The 19,511-nt window shown below is 33.9% G+C and overlaps 1 long non-coding RNA gene and 1 other non-coding gene across 23 annotated transcripts; one reads left to right on the top strand and one right to left on the bottom strand.

The window, feature by feature from the left end:
- Positions 1-545: 545 nt before the first annotated feature.
- LOC132266703 (uncharacterized) lies at positions 546-14,638 on the bottom strand. 22 transcript variants are annotated; one of them, XR_009468672.1, is made up of 12 exons: positions 13,761-14,043; positions 13,352-13,513; positions 13,053-13,232; positions 10,319-12,885; positions 8,741-8,839; positions 7,945-7,986; positions 7,777-7,851; positions 6,315-7,604; positions 4,110-4,202; positions 2,161-2,281; positions 1,794-1,860; positions 546-1,655 (listed from the first exon to the last, which is right to left on the bottom strand). It is a non-coding gene; the product is annotated as an uncharacterized LOC132266703 (long non-coding RNA). The 22 variants fall into 22 exon arrangements; XR_009468679.1 differs by having other exon boundaries at positions 7,945-8,839; positions 10,319-10,422; positions 12,827-12,885; positions 13,761-14,040; XR_009468682.1 differs by lacking the exon at positions 8,741-8,839 and having other exon boundaries at positions 10,319-10,422; positions 12,827-12,885; positions 13,761-14,036.
- On the top strand, positions 14,098-14,169 carry TRNAQ-CUG (transfer RNA glutamine (anticodon CUG)). The gene has a single exon. It is a non-coding gene; the product is annotated as a tRNA-Gln (tRNA).
- Positions 14,639-19,511: the final 4,873 nt, after the last annotated feature.

Raw genomic sequence — 19,511 nt, 5'->3', positions numbered from 1 at the left:
GCGACGCTAATTTGGCTATGATGGTTTTTGTTGTGTAAAAGTGGTGGTCATTCACCTAAACGATCTGTAGCAACCACTGCGGTGGCGGTCTGAGGTAGTGGTTGTTGGTGAGGATGGCGGTGGTGATGGCACAAGTTGTGGCGGTTGTTAATTTGCCGGAAATATGGTATTGTTGTTGGTGATTAGGGAGCAGAATGGTGGCGGTGACGCAATTTGGTTGCTTTTGGGTTTTGTTGCGTACACTTACGGCCACTGCCGGCGACGACTTGTAATGGTCGATAGTTGCGATAAAGGTGGAGATAGAGATCCATATATAGATATAGCGTCCTCTCCATTGCCGGCCGGAGATGTCACATAGGAGTTGTTTAGCAAATGATGGTTGCTGAAATTTTTAGTGAAACGACGCAGTTTTATATAAGGGGTAAAATTATCTTTCACTAATTCCATCATAATCAATTGGCCGGCAATGTCACATTGGGAGGTTAATTGCAAAAATTCAATGGGCAAATTGTAGTTCAGGCAAGTTAATTACGAATGGCCAATACTTTGGTGTTTTTTTTTTTTCTCCCTCCTTGTACAAACTCACTCTTACACTGGATTGTTTATAAATGTGTAAACCGAGTGTGACAAAACAACTTTTTTTGTTTGTTTGTTTTTTTTACAAGGGAGGCACCGTGTGACAAAACAACTGATTTAAATAATAATGAAATTATAACAGATAAAAACATACATAAATCCTAGTTATTAAATTTGTTAAAAGTACGCATTATTAGCAGGAACATTTTTTTATCACTTGCGAAAGTTCTCACCCTTGATCTTGAAACTCGACTCCTACATACATACATACATATATATATATATCCACCTCAAAAGTTAAGATGACTACAATTCAAATTAAGATTTAATTTCTAAAACTCTTTCACCAAAATATCTATATATTAATAAATTCTCAATTCTTCTCAAATATTTTTCAATTTACCAATTCCTACAAAGTCACTCTTCAATGTTCGAGGATACTCGTCACTATATAACACTCCATACGTATTTTCTTATTATTTAGTCCTTTCATTAATAAAATAAAAACACATAAGGCATAAAAACATACAAGGCATAACAGAAGAAAAATGTTGTATGTTTGAAATAATTTAATGGTGAACATTAAAAAAAAAAAAACCGAACATATCCTTATTAGTATTTTTTCCTTTTCTTTCTTTTATGCCATTTTTTTAAAAAAACATTTTGTAAACGAAAAGCAAATTATATATCTTTATGTTTAGGAACACATATTTTTCTTACACCTTATTTTACTAACTATGACATACCACAGGCATATTGAGTTACAAATATGGGCTCATTGAGTATTTATTTTAAAAATATTTTATAAGGAAAATATTTTACTCGGAGCCTAAGTGAACAGTTGATGGGAAAAATGGATCTCCTCGTCAGAGAACAAGTGATGCTTACTGTTGACAAAATGAATTTGACCGGCCTACCTTTGTCCCAGTGGATTTGGGCCTTAACTCCCAAACTCTAGCTCAAGGTTTCAAGACCGGCAGAGAGAGAAGAAAGGGGGAGGGATTTGGGTCTTAACTCCACCAGGATGTGATCCACTCCCACACATATACAGCCCTCTAACAGGTGTTCGGAAACCTGACCTGCGACCAAAATATCTGACACATTTTATTCATGATTGATGAGTTCAAATGATATAAATACAGTTCAAACTAAAATCATCCATGGAAAATCCGTGCTAGTCAGACTCAGAAGTATGAAGAAATCAAGCTGAAATTTACCATCCCTCGACAGGTCGCATCAAGAATATTGAATCCAAACCCATAGCACCGTGAAAAATGTTTCACCCTATCAAGTTATATAAACAATAAATAAATCAAAGTTTATAATTAAAAATATTACTTATTTTTTTCTGGTTTTTATGCATTTAACAAGAGACTAGTACATTTTTTCCCTATAAATAACTAGTACATTTTCCCCATAGAATCATTTAATTTTAACATAAGCTGACTACCTTATAGCATATAAGTTGCTTAATTCTTAGCATTGCAAGTCCCAAACTGCATACTTTGTAGTTTTGAGATTATAAAAAATCGGAACTTTCCCATGCTAGGCCGGCTGACTTATATGGGTGTAATAGCAGAATACCTGTCAGACCAATCACCCTTTCCAGATCTGGTGGTGTCAACATGTCATAGCTGATAACTGATGAGCTGAAGCCAGGGGCATATTCATCAATCATCGTGAAACATTGTTGTGCATATGATTCCTACGAGGACAGGGAATAAAAATATTAGATGCCAACAAAGTGTGCATGTAGTCAAAACATTAGAGGATATGCCACTTGTATAAACATAAGAAATTTTTACGGTCAGACATATCACTAGCGAAAGAAAAGGGTATTATGCATTGTCACACAACCCCCAACCCACAATAAATTGCTTGGATAGATTTTAATTTACCCTGTATGCAGGATCCTCCCAGCTACCATCTGAGGTTTGTAAGGCATTTATTGCGTAAATAAACTGATCATGTGCTAATCTACAAGAACATGGCAAGATTTGTACAATATAAAGTATGAACCAATGATTTTACAAACAGAAGCTTTGTCCATTAGTTTACTATAGCCCCATATTTGATGCGGAAAGCATTTGCGTAAGAACAATAATGATGCATTATGAGGAGAAAAATAATATTGAAGCATAAAATGGAAGGAAAAAAAGATTAATCAATTATATACATAATTTAGTTTCACATACATATCCCTCTTGTTTCTAACATCTAAGAAGAAATCCCCTCATATTTTGGACAAGTTATTTTAGAGAACTGGTCAAGTTTCAGAAATAACAGACACTCAAGCTGTCTTCACCTAATATCAATTTAAATATGTATATCCAGATCAACTTCAACTCAACTCTACCCAATAAAGCTTTCTCCCATTATTTGGATTCAGCTACATTAGTCTTCTAAGCCACTCAGCTCCATCTAAGACCATAGTTTCTCTAAATCACGCACCGGATGTCTTCTCATTCCCTCAACCTACATCCTCTTGGCATTCTCATGTCCTTGAAAAACCTTAAAACTTGAATCATAGCCGTCCTCCTTGCTGGTCTTACTCCTCATTATTGTACACAGCACGGCCTTCTTAACCTATCTCATCTTGTCCTTCAATTGTCCCACCTAAATCTTTTTCACACATATTAATTTATAATTATATATTTTGTTTTGCACCATTCATCTTAAGCTTTGCATTTCAAACTCATTTCAGAAACAGCCTGAGTTAAAAACCTAAAGAAAATAATGAGGTTGATCTGCACTTCCTAGATATGTGAGACACCTCACAGAAATAACAGGTGAGGGAGCATAACCTAGATTGACTCATTCCTATGAAGGGTCAAAACCCTCAATTTAGATCCATTTCTCTCTCTCTAACCAGTTCCCTTCATCTCTCTTCTCCATCTAATCTACTCATTTATCCCTTTGTTTTGTTTAGCTTCCCTTTACCAACCACAATCTAACAGCTCTCTCTCTCTCTCTCTCTCTCTCTCTGACCAGTTCCCTTCATCTCTCTTCCCCATCTTATCTACTCATTCATCCCTTTGTTTTGTTTAGATTCCCTTCACCAACCCAATCATAAACAGGGGTATATTGGAAGAATCAGTTTAAATTCCACATAGTTCCACTATTAAACTAATCTAACTAAATTCGGGAAAAGGAATGATTATTTAATTACTGCATGCCATGTCTGCAACCAAACAGCAGAATGCATCATTAGATATGGCTGCAACCAAAAAAATGGAACAAGAATGAGCATTCTATTCATGCAGCATTTCTATTTCATTCCATACTGAACTCTGTTTCTACTTTCTTCCATTCTTCTGTAATGTTGTAACAGCCATAAGGTCCCAGGGCGGGGAAGAAAAATGAGGAAAAAAAAAGAAAAAGAAAGAGTTCCTTAACTTCTATAATTGATTTTCTACTTTCTGTTTTTAAAAAATGTAAAACTTTGATGCGTCAAACTAAATATCGGCCTCTTAATATACATAAGTTGCTGTGAAAGAACAGACAAATGCATCAGGACATTAAGTGCATCATACCAGGGGAGAAATAGTCTTGTCCAATGAAGAAGGAATTGTCATCACCATAACAGGTCTTCGTGATGGTAAGCCCATTCCAAGCATCTTGACAAGCTAAGCCAATTTCATCCATGAGTGAGAAGAGAATAGTAAGAAAGCAGAAAATCATCCACAGATGCCAAAAATTTAAGTTTAAGGAAACTAAAATAAGCTTAGAATGGAATTAGGTACATGCTTTATTGTTAAGGTGTGAAGTTCCATTACACCCCTAACTGATATATCTAAATAACTTGAACTGTAGCATTTCCGATAAACAAAAAACTCATTATGCTAGCATTTGAGGCGAAATGGTATGAATTCTGAAGGATAATCAGAGTAATTCTAGGCTCAGAGTCAGAGTAAGTGAACGTCGCGATCTAGACCTAGAGGGGGTGAATATGTCATGCTAAACAATAACGAACTTTAAAAGAAATTCAAATTTTGAACTACTATTAGTTGTAATTTGAATAACCATATAAGTAAGTCATAACCATTATGTTTGCAAATATGAAGCAAGTAAATAAAGAAAACATCCATATTACATGAACACATGATTTTTACATGGAAAACCCCATAAGAGAAAAAGCATGGGACTTAGTTCAGACAGATCAAATCTGCTATGAGAAAAGGTTTACAACTAGGTTAACGAGATTCTAAACCAAATAATCCCCTAGTTACCTCTAAACTAGACTCAAACTGGATGTTCTCCTCAAACTCTGTTGCTGCATATCAGCAAAATCGCTCCTCATGCGATCCACTCCTCCTTTAACACATTGATCTCCATGACTAGTATCGCTCGTTCTTCTTAGGTGCATCGAAGATACTTCTGGTGTTGAATAATCCTTGTAGCACTTGGATTATTTGTAGTTCACACTTAAATCATGCTCATCCTCTACATGTTTGATGACAAACAACACCCCCCCCCCCCCCCCCCCCCCCCCAAAAAAAAAAAACAAAAATGGAAAGAAAAGAAAATTCTAGCAATTGAATTGCTGCAATATATTCAATATGCCTGAGTTATGCTTGCTTCGATTGTGCATATGTTTTCTAAGAACATTGTGTGTTTATCTAGAGCAAAGAAGCACAGAATATGTAGGGATAAAGAGAGTTTGAATCCTATTATTATTATTATTTCATCAAGGAAAAAAGAGTTTGAATCCTTTTTCGAAACTCAATTTTCATAGGTTTCGCTCAATCAAACAAGCTATCAATCGATTGAAAGTACTCCAGTGGCTTTCACTTGATCCATCAACAAATTGAAGAAGCCCTGTCCTGGATTTTTTAGGATTTCAAAATAGAAACTTCAAAAAACTATTTTATGCATTCCAAAAGAGGTTTTAATGAATCAAAAAATATAATTTGAAAACCCTAACAAGTTGAATGATATGAATGCAATATATATGAATCCTAATTTGGTGAATGTATAATTGAGAGTTGTAACTACCTTTTGCCCTCAGTTGTACCTCAAAATTGCAAATTTACCCTTGGATAGAGGAAACTCAACTAACATAACTAACTTTTGAAACACTAATTAAAAGCAAAAATAAAATACAGACTTACTTATAAAAAATAAATAAAATACAGACTCAGAGTTTGAACGAAATTAGTCAACTAAGTCCTATTGACCTAAAAAGGTCAAATCATACTGTAATCACCATCTTTGTCATTCAGGCCTTGTTCCCACATCATTGCATCATCTACGCGAGTTCTGATATGTCTTTCTACCCCAATTGAAATATGATGTAAAATAATCTGGCTACAGTTTTGGGCCAGCACCTGTCTCTCAGCATGACTTAGCTTTATCCTCATCTAGAATTTCTTCTATGTGATGCAAATTGAAACTGACCACTCATGCTAAAGAGAATGGTAACTTTAATATCTGAAGCAAAAAAACTTCTAATGTTTATTAACATCATCATCAACATCTAAGTCTTTCAGGACAGCTAATCTGTTGTTTCCCTATACCTGAACAAGTTGTAAGAGAACTGAGAAGCTCTCAACCAGCTGTCAGTTCCCCTTATTATGTGATTGGTTTAGAAATTAGGAAAAGTAGAAGTAGAGATGAGTAATAAATTCTTTCCTTCATATTATGAGGACATTGGTAGGTCCGAAAAACAGATGGGGCCAAAACTAGCCCTCAAAATATAAAATTGAATATAAGTGAAAAAAAGGCAAAATAACACTGACCCATTAGCATAGTCGCACAACTTTCATAGCCGATATGAATGATAGCTGAATGATGAGGACCCACCCTGGATGATCCAACTCGCAACAAGGGAACAGGGGCAATGAATCAACAGCTACATTAATTTTTGTTGTTCCCAGTTTCAGCAACAGCAATATGAAACTGAGCTTCAGTTACCGCCAATAAACAAACTTTTCCATCCATGGAATTAAAAATAGACACACACATAAATAAAATTCCCTGAAAGCTTAATAAATGCAATTGTAGTTCACATCACCTATACAAATATAATATTTGTACTTTAATTGTTGAGTTGACTTGAGTTTTAATGATTGAATGAAAATTCTGATTGGCAGAGAAAAAATCATCCTTTGATGATCAAGAACGAAATTGGAAGGTTGTAAAGCAAATGTAGTAACTACAAACAGTGCCGATTGGGAATGGAGTAAATATAAACATTTGGCCAATCGGTATCACCAATTCTGATATTACTGAAGAAAAATCAAAGTCAGAAATTATCATTTAACACCTCTCAACCTATCAATAACATCACTCTTATTTATATATTCCCAGGATATGACCCCAAGAAAATTGTAAATTGCTATTTTGGAGTCCGTGATTATCCTTATCCACATGATAGTTTATAGGTTTGTAAAAATCTGAGACTCAAAATCTTTTCCAAACATAACAACGCATGTGCCAATTGGGCTCTAGATGACATTAATATCAATTTTTTTTTTCCTACTCGTCAGATGTGTTGGCTGACCTGTTGGGAGAATATCATAAGAAGTGATTTTAGCCTAGGATAGAATATTGATGGGAGTGATTTGATTCTAGGAATCCTCCATTAATGTATTTCCATATTTATCTCTTATATTCTTTCACTTATAAAAAAAGAGGTGCTCATTGTAACCAATATTAAGAGAGAATAATAAAAGTGATGTAGCCCTTTGGGCTTTGTGTGCCGTGGATGTAGGCCGTAGTGGCCGAACCATGTTATATTCTTGTGTTCTTCATATTTAATTTCTCTCTTCAATTTTTTTATTCCTTTCAACATCCCCCTCAGGTAAGTAGTTGCACCCTGGATTTTCATTTAGAGTAGTACTGAAAGGAAAAAAAAAATTAAAATTAAAAGGAACCTTTGCCAGAAATGAGCAGACAAAAATCAAGAATTATGTTTACCGTGTATTAATAAAAGTAAGTTGTTAGCAAACAGATCGTACAGAATTGTAATCAGAGTACTTAATGGCACGAACAAAGTCATCTGGCAGAGCATTTGGAGGCACTAGTTCCTGCACAAGAAAGCAAAGCCCTTGATCAAAACATAATCTATTAACAATAGCACGTTTAATAGCCAACATAAATGTGCTTTTTCCATTTTTTATGATACAAGTAAAAAATTGCTTATGGTTCCATGCTGCTTCTGGACATGAACAAAAAGAAAAGCAACGTTGAAGTCTTTACCAAGAAAGTCTTATAGGGAGTTGCATTAGACAAGACAACAGAAGAATACACACGTGTCCCATCAGCCAGCAATACCTAGGATTTCAAAATATATGCCAAAAAGGATCAAGTCTGTTTTGATGAAAGATTCAAATCACTTAGCTGAAGAAATTTAAAGAGTGAACTGACCCCGTTTACTTTGCCGGAGTCTTCAATCATCAATTGCAGAGCCTATAGAGAAAGGTAAGTAATAAAAATTGGAGAGAAATTTCTAAATAGTGAACCTAACTGTGGGACAGGAGAATGAAGAAAGAACTGAAAAAATGAATCCTAGGTGTTGGCTGCTTTACATGCTTCTACTGGTTCGAGAGTGAGATCAACACCTTCCATGCGTAATCATGATTTCTAGTTATTGGATGGTAAATAGGTTTAACTAAAAAGGCTGTTTTTTATGTTCATTTCTGTCCTCTATATTAACCTTGATTTTAAGAAGATTTGAATGACAATAACACTTAAAATTGTTAGAATTATGAAGGGAACCCACAACCTCAGTAAAAAATTACCATCAACTGAAAAGAAAAGAAAAAAAAAAAAGCCTCATAAAAAATTAAATAGTTACTCCTAAAATGCAACATAAGGTTTTAAGTTTCGAAAAAAAATTCAAATTTAAAGATATGATTTCCATTATTACCCATTTAAAAATGTCAATAAAATTTTAAATGAAATCATTATCTGCATGAAACTTCCAGTAATTTTAAAAAATTTGAACAAATCCTGGAATAAAGGAAATATGGAATTTTATAATAACTTTCACTGACAGGTAGTCGAACCAAAACCTGATGGATGAATGAAATATCAGGTTGTAAGTCATTGCTTGAAGAGAAATATCTTTTATCTTTCTTTTCTTTTCTTTTTCACTTTTTATATTCAATGAAAAAAGTATATTCATGAGCATAGTTACCATTAAGGATGAAAGGATGATTACCACAAGAATACATCTGTGCTAGTTACAATATGAGCCCCAGCTTCCCTAGCAGCCTTACTTATAGCCAAGGATACAGAACCCATCCCACCTTCAACGTGCCTACAATGACTGTGGGTCATATACCTAACAACATTCAATGATATGCCTACCAGAAGTAATATCTTTATGGTCTGAAAGTGTTATCTCAAATTGACCCAAGTAAGAGAAATTAATATAATGTATGTATCCCAGGAAAAGCGTCCGTACACAATTTTTCATTCAATGGATTGAGGAATTTTAAAGGCTCCAAGCCGAGGATGGTAGGATCAGAAGAAATGCGAGAACATGTAACAGAACAAAGTAAACAGATAGCTGAACAACTTGAGGAACTTAAATCTATTATAATCACAAAGCAAGCCATCAGGTATTATATGTGTAATTGAATTACTGCAACCATTAATGCTTTGAATTGCTCCAACCATTAATACTCCAACCATCAGCAGCAAGCCGGTATGGTAGGACTTATAAATTTTCTCCAAAGTGGAATGAAGAAAGTTAAGAGTTGTATCATGAATTATATCCGTAATGAACCAGAAAGGAAGACAACCATTTGATTCATATAGCAGCATTCTGTTCAAAAATTGTATCCTGAATGAAAGGCCAACAATATTCATTTGAGATGACACTTGATACACATTACATGCATGGGATGATGGTAATCAATATATGTGTGTGGTGTATGTATATAATTATATCTTGATACGAAGTTGACAGTTTGCTCTTCGTGATACATGGTTAACAAATTTTCCACTACATAAACTTCAGAAAAGAAGACACTTACAACCAAATATTGCGATCACCATCAGTTTCACCCATTACAAGATATAGAAGAACATAGCCACTCCCAGGTGTATGGATACTTGCCTATAGTCAACTTAAAATGCCATGTATATTAGAATAACAGATGCAATAATCAATTAAACCAGCAGCCATTGACACAATTGAGAAACTCATCCAAACCTCATTGGAGCATTTCTTTTTGTTAATGAAACAACTTTACTAGCATATTTACAAGGGAAAAAAAAAAAAATAATAATACTATCAAGCAATAGGATCATCATTCAAGCCATTCTAATGAACTCTTGATCCGCAACAGAAAGAACATCTAAGCTACATAAAGAGAGGAAAGGGAATGAATCCATTGATTATCCTAACATAAATTCCTGTCTGCAAGTGCATAGGAAGTACTGATAGAAGAATAGGTTAAACAAATTTACAACTCCCTGTAGATGATGCAATTCTGATGTTGCCATTGCAGTAAAAAGCTAATACACTATCTAACTTCATTAAACAAGTCAACACAGATGACATACCCACCTTCTTACCACTTATTTTTTACAAGAACATCCAATCATTTAAACAATAAGATTTGTGCATTGGAAGGGTTTAACACAGGAATCAAGGTGAGGAAGAGAGGAAACAAAAATTGTAATTTCAATATTTTCTCCAGAGTCAATTTCCATTGACTGCCACAAAAATGGTTTAAAGTTGATATAATCCCAACGCACATTCATTGTTTAACAAGAATAAGAGTCTTACCATACTTCCAATGATAGCATCCCTTGCGAGTGTTTGCTTCATCAAATCCGTCCGTATATATTATTTACCAAAATTGGTGGGAAGCATCATTCAGATGACAACTTCTGAAATTCAGTGTTCAAATTACATGTTTAAAACTCCACTAATATACCAAAAAGGGCATGAAGCAAATGACAGCATAAAAAATAAAAACCAAAATTATTTGATCTGTTGAGAGCTCTCACATAGAAGATTTTCTGTACAATGCTGCATGAATAATATATCAGTTGCATATACAATAGAATTAAATTGGGTACTCAAACAGAAGATTCAGCATGTATGCTGATATCAATGAAACGCGACAAAAATGCTTTGGCCATGTGCATCGAACATCAATTAAGGTAAGAAAGAATGGCATGGTCCACTTTGAGGGTAATGATAAGAGAAAGAGATAACTTGAGTTGAAATAGTAATGAAATAGATAGTCTTGTTTAACTGAAATCATGACTTTAAATAGAGCATAATTGTGGAATAAGATTCAGGTAGCCATCCCCAAATAGTTGGGACCATGGTTATTAGAAGCAGATGCAGATGTGGTGCATCGGACGTGGTGCCATATTGGGCATAACATAATAGAGTCAGGCGTCACAGTTATCAATTCTTTTAACATTGCAAATAGGGCACAAAATGCACTGATACACGATTTTTTACTTCAAACTTTAACATATTGATGAACTACAATTGGTATTTGAATCTGTGGAGGAGATGCCACTCAAGCTGGTACTGGTGATAGAACTCTACATTTTTTTATAAATTATATCAAAATTATATGGGTTAAGTGCATTAAATCCCCCTGAACATTTTTCTCTTTCTCAAAAAACCCCCTGAACTATGAGAAAGACACTTAACCCCCTAAACTATTCAGTTTGTTGCAAAATATTAGTTAGCCGTTTGAAATCTAACGGAAAAGAAACATGTGACTAGGCAAAAATTCAGAAAGACAAAAATAACCTTATAGTTATTAAATGAATATTATATATACACGCGCGTGTTCCAAAATCTCTCTTTGCCCCCTTCGAACCACCTGTTCAGCCATGGACAACACCTCCACTGTCCGTCCATGGCTGCTGCTGCCACCGCTCTCTCTCCCTCACAATCACTTCCACCGTCAACAACCGCCACCACCCCCTCTCTCTCTCTCCAAACCACCGCCCTCTCTTTTTTATTTTTTATTTTTTCTCTTTAACCTTCAACCCCAGCAATGACTAGAACGACGAAAAGGTGGAAAATCCTTGAACAAAAAATTGTTTTGTTGCAAAGGTCGATGTTTGGAGGGGAATTGATTGAAAGAATAACACTAATTTTTTTGGGCAGTTGGGATTGGGTTGGTTTGGTGATCGGCGACAACACGTAACAGGTTAATCCAGTTAAAAAATGAAAGTACCGAGCCTAAAATCATTTTTCACTTCTTCCCTCTGTCTCTCTCTCTCTCTCTCTCTCTGGTCCCCTGCCTTAATCAATCTCCGTATTTTCTCTCTCTAATCACCAGCATCAATCAATCTCCACCCTCTAAATCTTCATATTTTGATTAGTGTCTATGAGTAAATATAATTACATAGAAAACCTATAATGAATCCACACATTGATGGAGTAGAGATTGAGAACCAATTCAACAATTCCTTCTTCTTTTTTTTCACATGCTTTAAGGCCTAGTCCTCGTCTCCATTGCCTTTGCCGAATAACTCATCCACCTCGGCACTGGTTTGTCGAGCAGAAACTTTTGTGGTGTATTTTGATCGAATTTGTAGAACAATAGATTGACAATTTAGCTTTGAGGTGTGACAGAGAGAGAATGAGAAAGAAGAAAAAGGGTGGTGGGGAGTGGGGAACGATGGTGAAGATACAGATGGAAAGGGTGGGGGAGGCGTTAGGGTTAGCTAGGGGGGGAGAGGTGTGTTAGTCTCCATAAGAAAAATTATTGATGATAGGATGACTTGTTAAATTTTCATTGGATAGGGAGATTACAATGGCCAAATCAGTAATTGAAGTTGGATATCTATGATACGGCATCATTTAATTAATGGGCAAAACAGTAATTTTATTTTTTGGTTAACAGTTGTTTGACACCGTAGGGTTAAGTGCAACACTTTTATAATTGAGGGGGTATTTTTTAATTCAGGAGGTTTCTTGCAATTGGCTCATAGTTGAGGGGGTTTAATGCACTTAACCCAAATTATATTATATGCTTTGTAATTACAAATTTCAAATAAACTGTTGCAAGCAACATATGCATATGGAAATAACATTAAAAGTTTACTAATTTGAAATAGAATCAAACATTATGTTTTCTGGACATACAATATTTTAATAGGACATTCTACTAGAACATCTGTCTACTTTAAATCATCAAAAGAGAGCGAAATGATGTGAAATCATGGGCGCAAGATTTGATAAGCTATGCCATACCATCATTTTACATCCAAAAGATAACAAACAAAACATGACCACATAATTAAGAAGCATGATGACCTCAAACCAGTTATTCAAAAACCTTTGATGTTGGGGACAATAGAAGGTCCATAAAATCCCTGACAAAGCAAAGTAAAATGCATCACCAAAAGCTAGGTTAGTAAACAACTAATCTCTGTGTGTGTGTGTGTTTGTGTTTTCCCCATTCAAGCTGATTTCCAAAATTTTATGGCAATCACAAAAAATGGAACTTCTATGATTATCAAAGCAAAACACTACTACTTACACCATATCTTTCTGCCCCAAGGAGAGAAACTGCCGTAGGCACCGACTCCAAAAAACTGATTTTTTCAACTTATCCCTCAACCGGTCCTTAAAAGATGAAACCTCATACAATGTTTCGGGAGGAGGCGAATCCAAAAGAAAGTCCGTCACCTTACAAAATTTATGCAGCTGATCTTCATATCTATACCACAATACACACAAGACTAAATGAGTGTTCTCTATAACAAACTCTGAGGCATAGTACTTTAATTATTATAGTGACATTGAATTATCATTTGGAATGAATTTAGACAATTGAACCTTGGATAAGCATCTGCATCATGCTTCGAAAACTTCGAAATTTAAGAATAATTCTGCTCTGGATTTGACCCCAAAAGAAGAAAATGCCCATCAAGACAGGGTGTGAAGGATGAAATCTTGGGCTTCAACAACTTCAATCCATGTCTAACTAACTCTAATTCCCTTTATGATACCAAATAAACTTCGTTTACAGTTTATCAGAAGCTCAATTGGAATGTAATGCACATTATATATATAAATATATATATATACACGTGTGTGTGTGTATATATATATAATACCAAATAACCTTGGTTTACAGTTTATAAGGAATTGAAGCTCAATTGGAAATGTAATGCACAATATATACATAGAAAATACATATATGTGTGTGTGTGTGTGTAGAGAGAGAGAAGAGTAGGGTCTGAACCTGGATGATGGAGGGGCGGAGGCGGCTCTGGACGTAGCTACAGCGGGAGAACTTGAAGCCTGGGACGAGTTCTTCGGTGACGGCGGCGCCGCCAATGATACTTCGACGGAGAGGCAGGCCCGAGCGAGGTAAGCGGCGGCGGTGAGGCCGTTATGGCCACCGCCTACCACAAGCGCGTCCCATTTCTTCTCCGTCAACGCGCTTGTGGGCCCTGCAATGCTATTGAACCTCCTTCGCCACATTCCTAGTCTTTCAATTCGCGACCATTTTTTTTTTCTTAACTGTTTATTCGTTTATTGATAATTTATTGTTTTATGCTGGATAAATTGACAAGAATGGTCCCATGGTCTAGTGGTTAGGACATTGGACTCTGAATCCAGTAACCCGAGTTCAAATCTCGGTGGGACCTTTCCTTTGTTATATTTTTCTTATAGATCATAATTTTTTGTTTTGGTCAAATTATCTTATAGTCTAACTTCGGATTACTTTTATCATTTAAGGATCAAATTTGATGAGTGTCACTCTTTGGAGTGCAACGTGGGCACTTTTAAAAGTTGTTTGCATTAAAAGTTGAAGGACTTAATTATAATAATTAATAGTTGATGAATACATTTTTCAATATTAAAGAGGTGTTTATAACACTTTTGCCTAATTATTAACATCCACCCATAAACAAGGTTTTTCATTAAAAAAAAATAAAAATAAAAAATACAAACTTTAGTTCATTCTCTGGAGGTTAATAGTTGATGAATACATTTTTCAATATTAAAGAGGTGTTTATAGCACTTTTGCCTAATTATTAACATCGACCCATAAACAAGGTTTTTCATTAAAAATAATAATAATAATAATAATAAAATACAAACTCTAGTCCATTCTCTGGTGGTGGCAAGTAATTGGCAATTAGAAAACTTAACAGATTTCACCCATCATAGGCACTATAAAACATTTACAGTTTAATTAAAAATAACATAAAAGAGTTATTAGTAATGAAAATGGATTCCCACTTTTTTGGAGAGATCTTGTGCAAAGTCTATGCGCCAAATGACGCTGTTTTGGTGCACAGGAATGGAGTCCAGAACAAGTCTCTTATTAGGGCTCTATTGTCTACACAATCTATTTTTTAAGAAGATATTGGTATGCCTAGTCAATGAAATTTCTATCATGAATAGGTCTGAACACTTAAAAAAAATTGCCTAAAAATTGCCCTCTATAAATTGATTTGTTATATTTTCATTGGCCGGGCATACTAATGATATTGTATGTTCGGCTCACCAATACCTACTCCTATTTTTGGGCTCTGTTTGTACACCAAAATGGCTAAGTTTTGACTCATAGGACCTCTCCAATGGATTTTTTTTACATGATTCGTGACAGCATAATTTCTGACTAAACACTCAACATGAAAATAAGAAAAGCAGAAGCTAAGGGCCTGTTTGGTTGGTGTTTTACTTTGGTGTTTTTGTTGCAGGGCTTCATTTCAGGCCCAAAAACATGTTTGGTAGCACTTGTTTTGTTTTAAACAGTAAAAAACAATGTTTTAAACAGTACCAAATTTTGGCCCAAAAGTGAAACACCAAATTGGTGTTTTTTGTTGTTTCAACACTGTAGCCGAATAAAAAGCACTGTAGCGGATGAAACAGACGGCCCAATTTGTTTCAGCTATACAAACATTTTAGGTTATTTTTGCACAAATTTTGTCTCTCCTCGCCCGATACGCTCTCTACGATTCAAGGGCGATTTCCAATCGCCTCCATCTTTATTCTCGTTCTCTACTCTGAACTTGCCTAAATCTACAAGAATCAGAAGTTCAGAACCCATTTATTTCAGTTTATGTATCTGTCTGCAAGAATCAAAACCTATTATCACCAGAGTTTGTAGAGGTATGGTTCTCTTTCTTGATCATCAACCCATTTTTGTATATTTTGTAGTGTTTATCTTATCAAAACCCTAGGATTCCACCGCCCTACCCGCCACTCTCTCCTCATTTCTCTCCCTCTCTAAGCCGTTGTTCATGTAGAGTTATCGTTCTCTTCCTTGATTATCAACCCATTTCTGTACAGCTGTGCAGGCTTGATCATATTGATTATTATTTTTAGGGTATTTTCTGTTTCTTTTCTGTTTCTTTGTCTTCTTGAACTAGTTTTCCAGATTTGTTGTTTTTATTTCTACTAATTACTTGATGCTTTCTTTGCTTTTTGTTTGGTACTATTTCAATTAATATAATAAATTGAAGCATGTACTCAGTAACTTAATGCAAATGATGGAGAATTTTATGATGGAAATTCTTCTAATGCTTTAGAAATTTACGATGTGTTGCCCGCTGAAGAGCTGCTGAACATGTTTCTGAAGAAAATAAACAGAGTGAAAAGTTAGGCTGGTTTGAAGAAAAATAATAATGATTTAAAAGTAAGAACTTGCAAGTAATCTTACACTTTCTGTAATTGACATGTTGGAGATGGTCCTGACTGATCAATTGTAAAGTTGTTGTATGAAAGAGCACTGCATATATTATGATCCTCTTTAATGAGAATAACAATAAGAATTATGTTTCACGTATTTTAGATGATTAACTGAAAGAAATTTAAAATAAATAATAATGGTGTTGTACTTTTGGCTAATGCAACTCAAATTGATATTTTCATCACTCAGATTATATAATAATTAATACGGAGGTCATTTGTTTTAATATGTTATATATCTAGATATGAAAATTTGACATTGGTGATGTCTTGTAAAGTTGTTCACTTGCATTCTTGCATCTAAGATCAGGATGAAGCTCTGAAAATACGATTATAATGTGAATCATTGCATTCAAATTATTTAAATTGCTAATTCAAGAACTTTAACTCAATAGAAAACTGTTTTAGGGAAAAAAATTCGCTTGAGTAGTGAATTAGAGTGCAGATGTATATAATATGGATTGATCCACTTTGTTTGCTTGTACACTTGTATTGTAGCTTAGATAGGTAGCTAAGTGTACTTCAATATTTTATGATGTAATTATTTTCAAAGAGGTGCAATGTCTTTATTTATTTATTTATTTTATATTGTTTTGTTTTTATAATTTTAGGGCATCACAAAGCATGTTAGACAAGGAATCAGAATTGTTTGCATTAATAATTATGGTTATCTCGGCCTTGATCAGAGTTATATGTGGCATAGCACCTTGGACCCTTATTAAATGCAGTACACGTGCTTACAAATTACTTTTGTTATGCATATATTATTTCCTAAAATATATTTTGGCTACTCTTTCAGGCAGATTTGTATCTAGCACCTCAAATTCATGCAGCAATCAAAAGGTTCAACATCTCGCTCAATAATTTACATGCAATTTATAACTCTGTTTCAAGTGATTGCATATAAGTTGCATGTCTGAACTTTAGCATTTCCATGTACTAAATACACGGTTTTACCAAATGAAAGTTGGTTATGCTGTTTATATAAATTATAGTCTTACAGAATAGAATTTTTTTTTCTTTCTCCTTTGATTGAAAGTCGTCTTATATTAGTCATTCATCTCATTTTTATTTCATCTCATCAAAACACTCTCGTTACTTCAAAAGGTATTAAATCAAAACTCTCATTTTGATTAAAAGTTTAACACTTTTTATGTAAAAAAACTCTTGTAGGTCATTTTGAATTCAAAACACTAAATTTCACTCGAAGTTTGTAAGTTTTTACATCAAAACACTATATTTCCTTTAAAGGTACCTTGAAGAAGGTCATTTTTAACCAAAAACACTCGTTTTCACTCAAAGATTCTAACTTTTTATATGAACACACTCTCGTCCTACAAAGGTACCTTGAATATGGTTATTTTTAACTCAAATATCTCATTTTCACTCCTAGTTTATTACATTTACATCAAAACACTCTTGTTTCTATAAAGGTACCTTGAATAAAGTCAATTTTAACTCAAAACTCTCATTTTCACGGTAAGTTTCTAACTTGTCACATTAAAACACTTTAAACACAAGTATTGATTGTAATGGCTTGTTGCACATTACATAATTTCATCAAAAATCAGCATCAGCCTGATGACATATTTGATGGTAATGATCCTCCTCAAAGTGATGGTGAAGATGATGAGATTGTTGAGCATGTGCCTTCGGCTCAGCTTCGAGAAATGGATCAGTTGCGTAATACTATTGCTGATCAAATTTGGAATTCTCTTCAGCACTCTTGATCCTTCTGAAAGTGATGGTATATTTTTTCTTTTATATGTAATATATTTGTTGCTATTGTGAGCTTGCAATATATATATGTAATATAAATCTTTTTTACAGATATATAATTCAACTTAAATGCTATTATTGCAGATATGAAGTGTGTTGATGCTCTCTTGAAGGCCACATGTGCTGTTATGAAGATGATGTGTCGTTGCCATTGCATCCACTTTATGAACTTCTTATCAATTTTTAGTGACAACTATGTATTATTAATGCTTTGTTCCAAACATTTTATGTACAACTTAAACTTGTTTAATTTGTTGGTTGAATATTTAAGGACTTGTAAATGTTATACATTCTATTTCAATTATGCTTTCAATTGAGTTTGTTTTTATTTTAATGTTGTGTTGGACTATACAGGTATTAGGATAATAAAATTGAATTAGGTTATTGCAAAGAACTTGTAAATAGGTTATTGCAAATTTTTTTTACAAATATTGACTCTCATGTAGTATTGTCAAATGTGACTAGAGATTATTTATTTTAAATGTTGAGTTGGACTATACAGGTATAATCATAATAAAATTGAAGCAGGTTATTGTAAAGAACTTGTAAATAGGTTATTGCAAATTTTTTTACAAACGTTGATTCTCATGTAGTATAGTAAAATGTGACTAGAGATTATTTATTTTTAATATTGAGTTGGACTATACATGTATAATGATAATAAAATTGAAGTAGGTTATTACAAATAACTTGTAAATAGGTTATTACAAAAATTAATATATATATAATTTGGTGGGGGTTTACATTTTTTTACAAAAGAGAAGGCAAGAATCTGTATTTTGGAGTTAAATTTCTACCAATGCAGACTTATAAGAGTCGAAAATTATTATCAGCGCTGTGTAGTATTTTTTTTTTCTTCTTTCGCTAATGCGAAAAATGAGCAAAATGAATGAAACACAAACCTATGGACAATCATCACCAAAGGAACAAACTATACCAGGAAATTTCAAATAACTTAAAGTGTAGTTTCAGATCAAGATAACATGCTCTGTGTGTGTGTGTGTGTATTTGTGTGTTCAAATTTTAATATATTTATTAAAAATATATAGACTATTTATATAGAAATAAATTTATAAATAAATTTAAAATTTATAAAAATAAATTAAAAACAATGATAACCAAACATGTTTTTTGTTTCTGTTTTATTTTGTTTACAACAGTTAGAGCTACCAAACATGTTTTGTTTTTAAAATTCTTGAAACGCATGACTTACCAAACATGTTTTGCATGTTTTTGTTTCCGACATTTTTACAGTAAAAGATCGTTCCCAAACATGCTTCCGATTTTTGCCAAAACACTCTAATAGTAAAAACGCTATTTCTGTTTTAGTCAAAAACAAAACGCCTAAAGTAAAACGCATGCCAAACGGGCCCTAAGTAATTAACATTTTTATTTGACTTTTGTGTTAGTGTTTGAGAATTATATTTTAAAAGAGTTTTTTAATATCAGAAGAAATTGTTTGTCTGTTTGGTAAAGCTCGTGTATTATTCAAATAATAATTTTGTCTTTA

The sequence above is a fragment of the Cornus florida genome, unplaced genomic scaffold, assembly GCF_030987335.1.
Source record: "Cornus florida cultivar Cherokee Brave unplaced genomic scaffold, ASM3098733v1 CherokeeBrave_3.0.0_Hap2_Chr07, whole genome shotgun sequence".
NCBI classification, from domain to species: domain Eukaryota; kingdom Viridiplantae; phylum Streptophyta; class Magnoliopsida; order Cornales; family Cornaceae; genus Cornus; species Cornus florida.
Note: the sequence above shows the minus strand (reverse complement) of the source record. Positions and strands in the feature narration are given on the sequence as shown.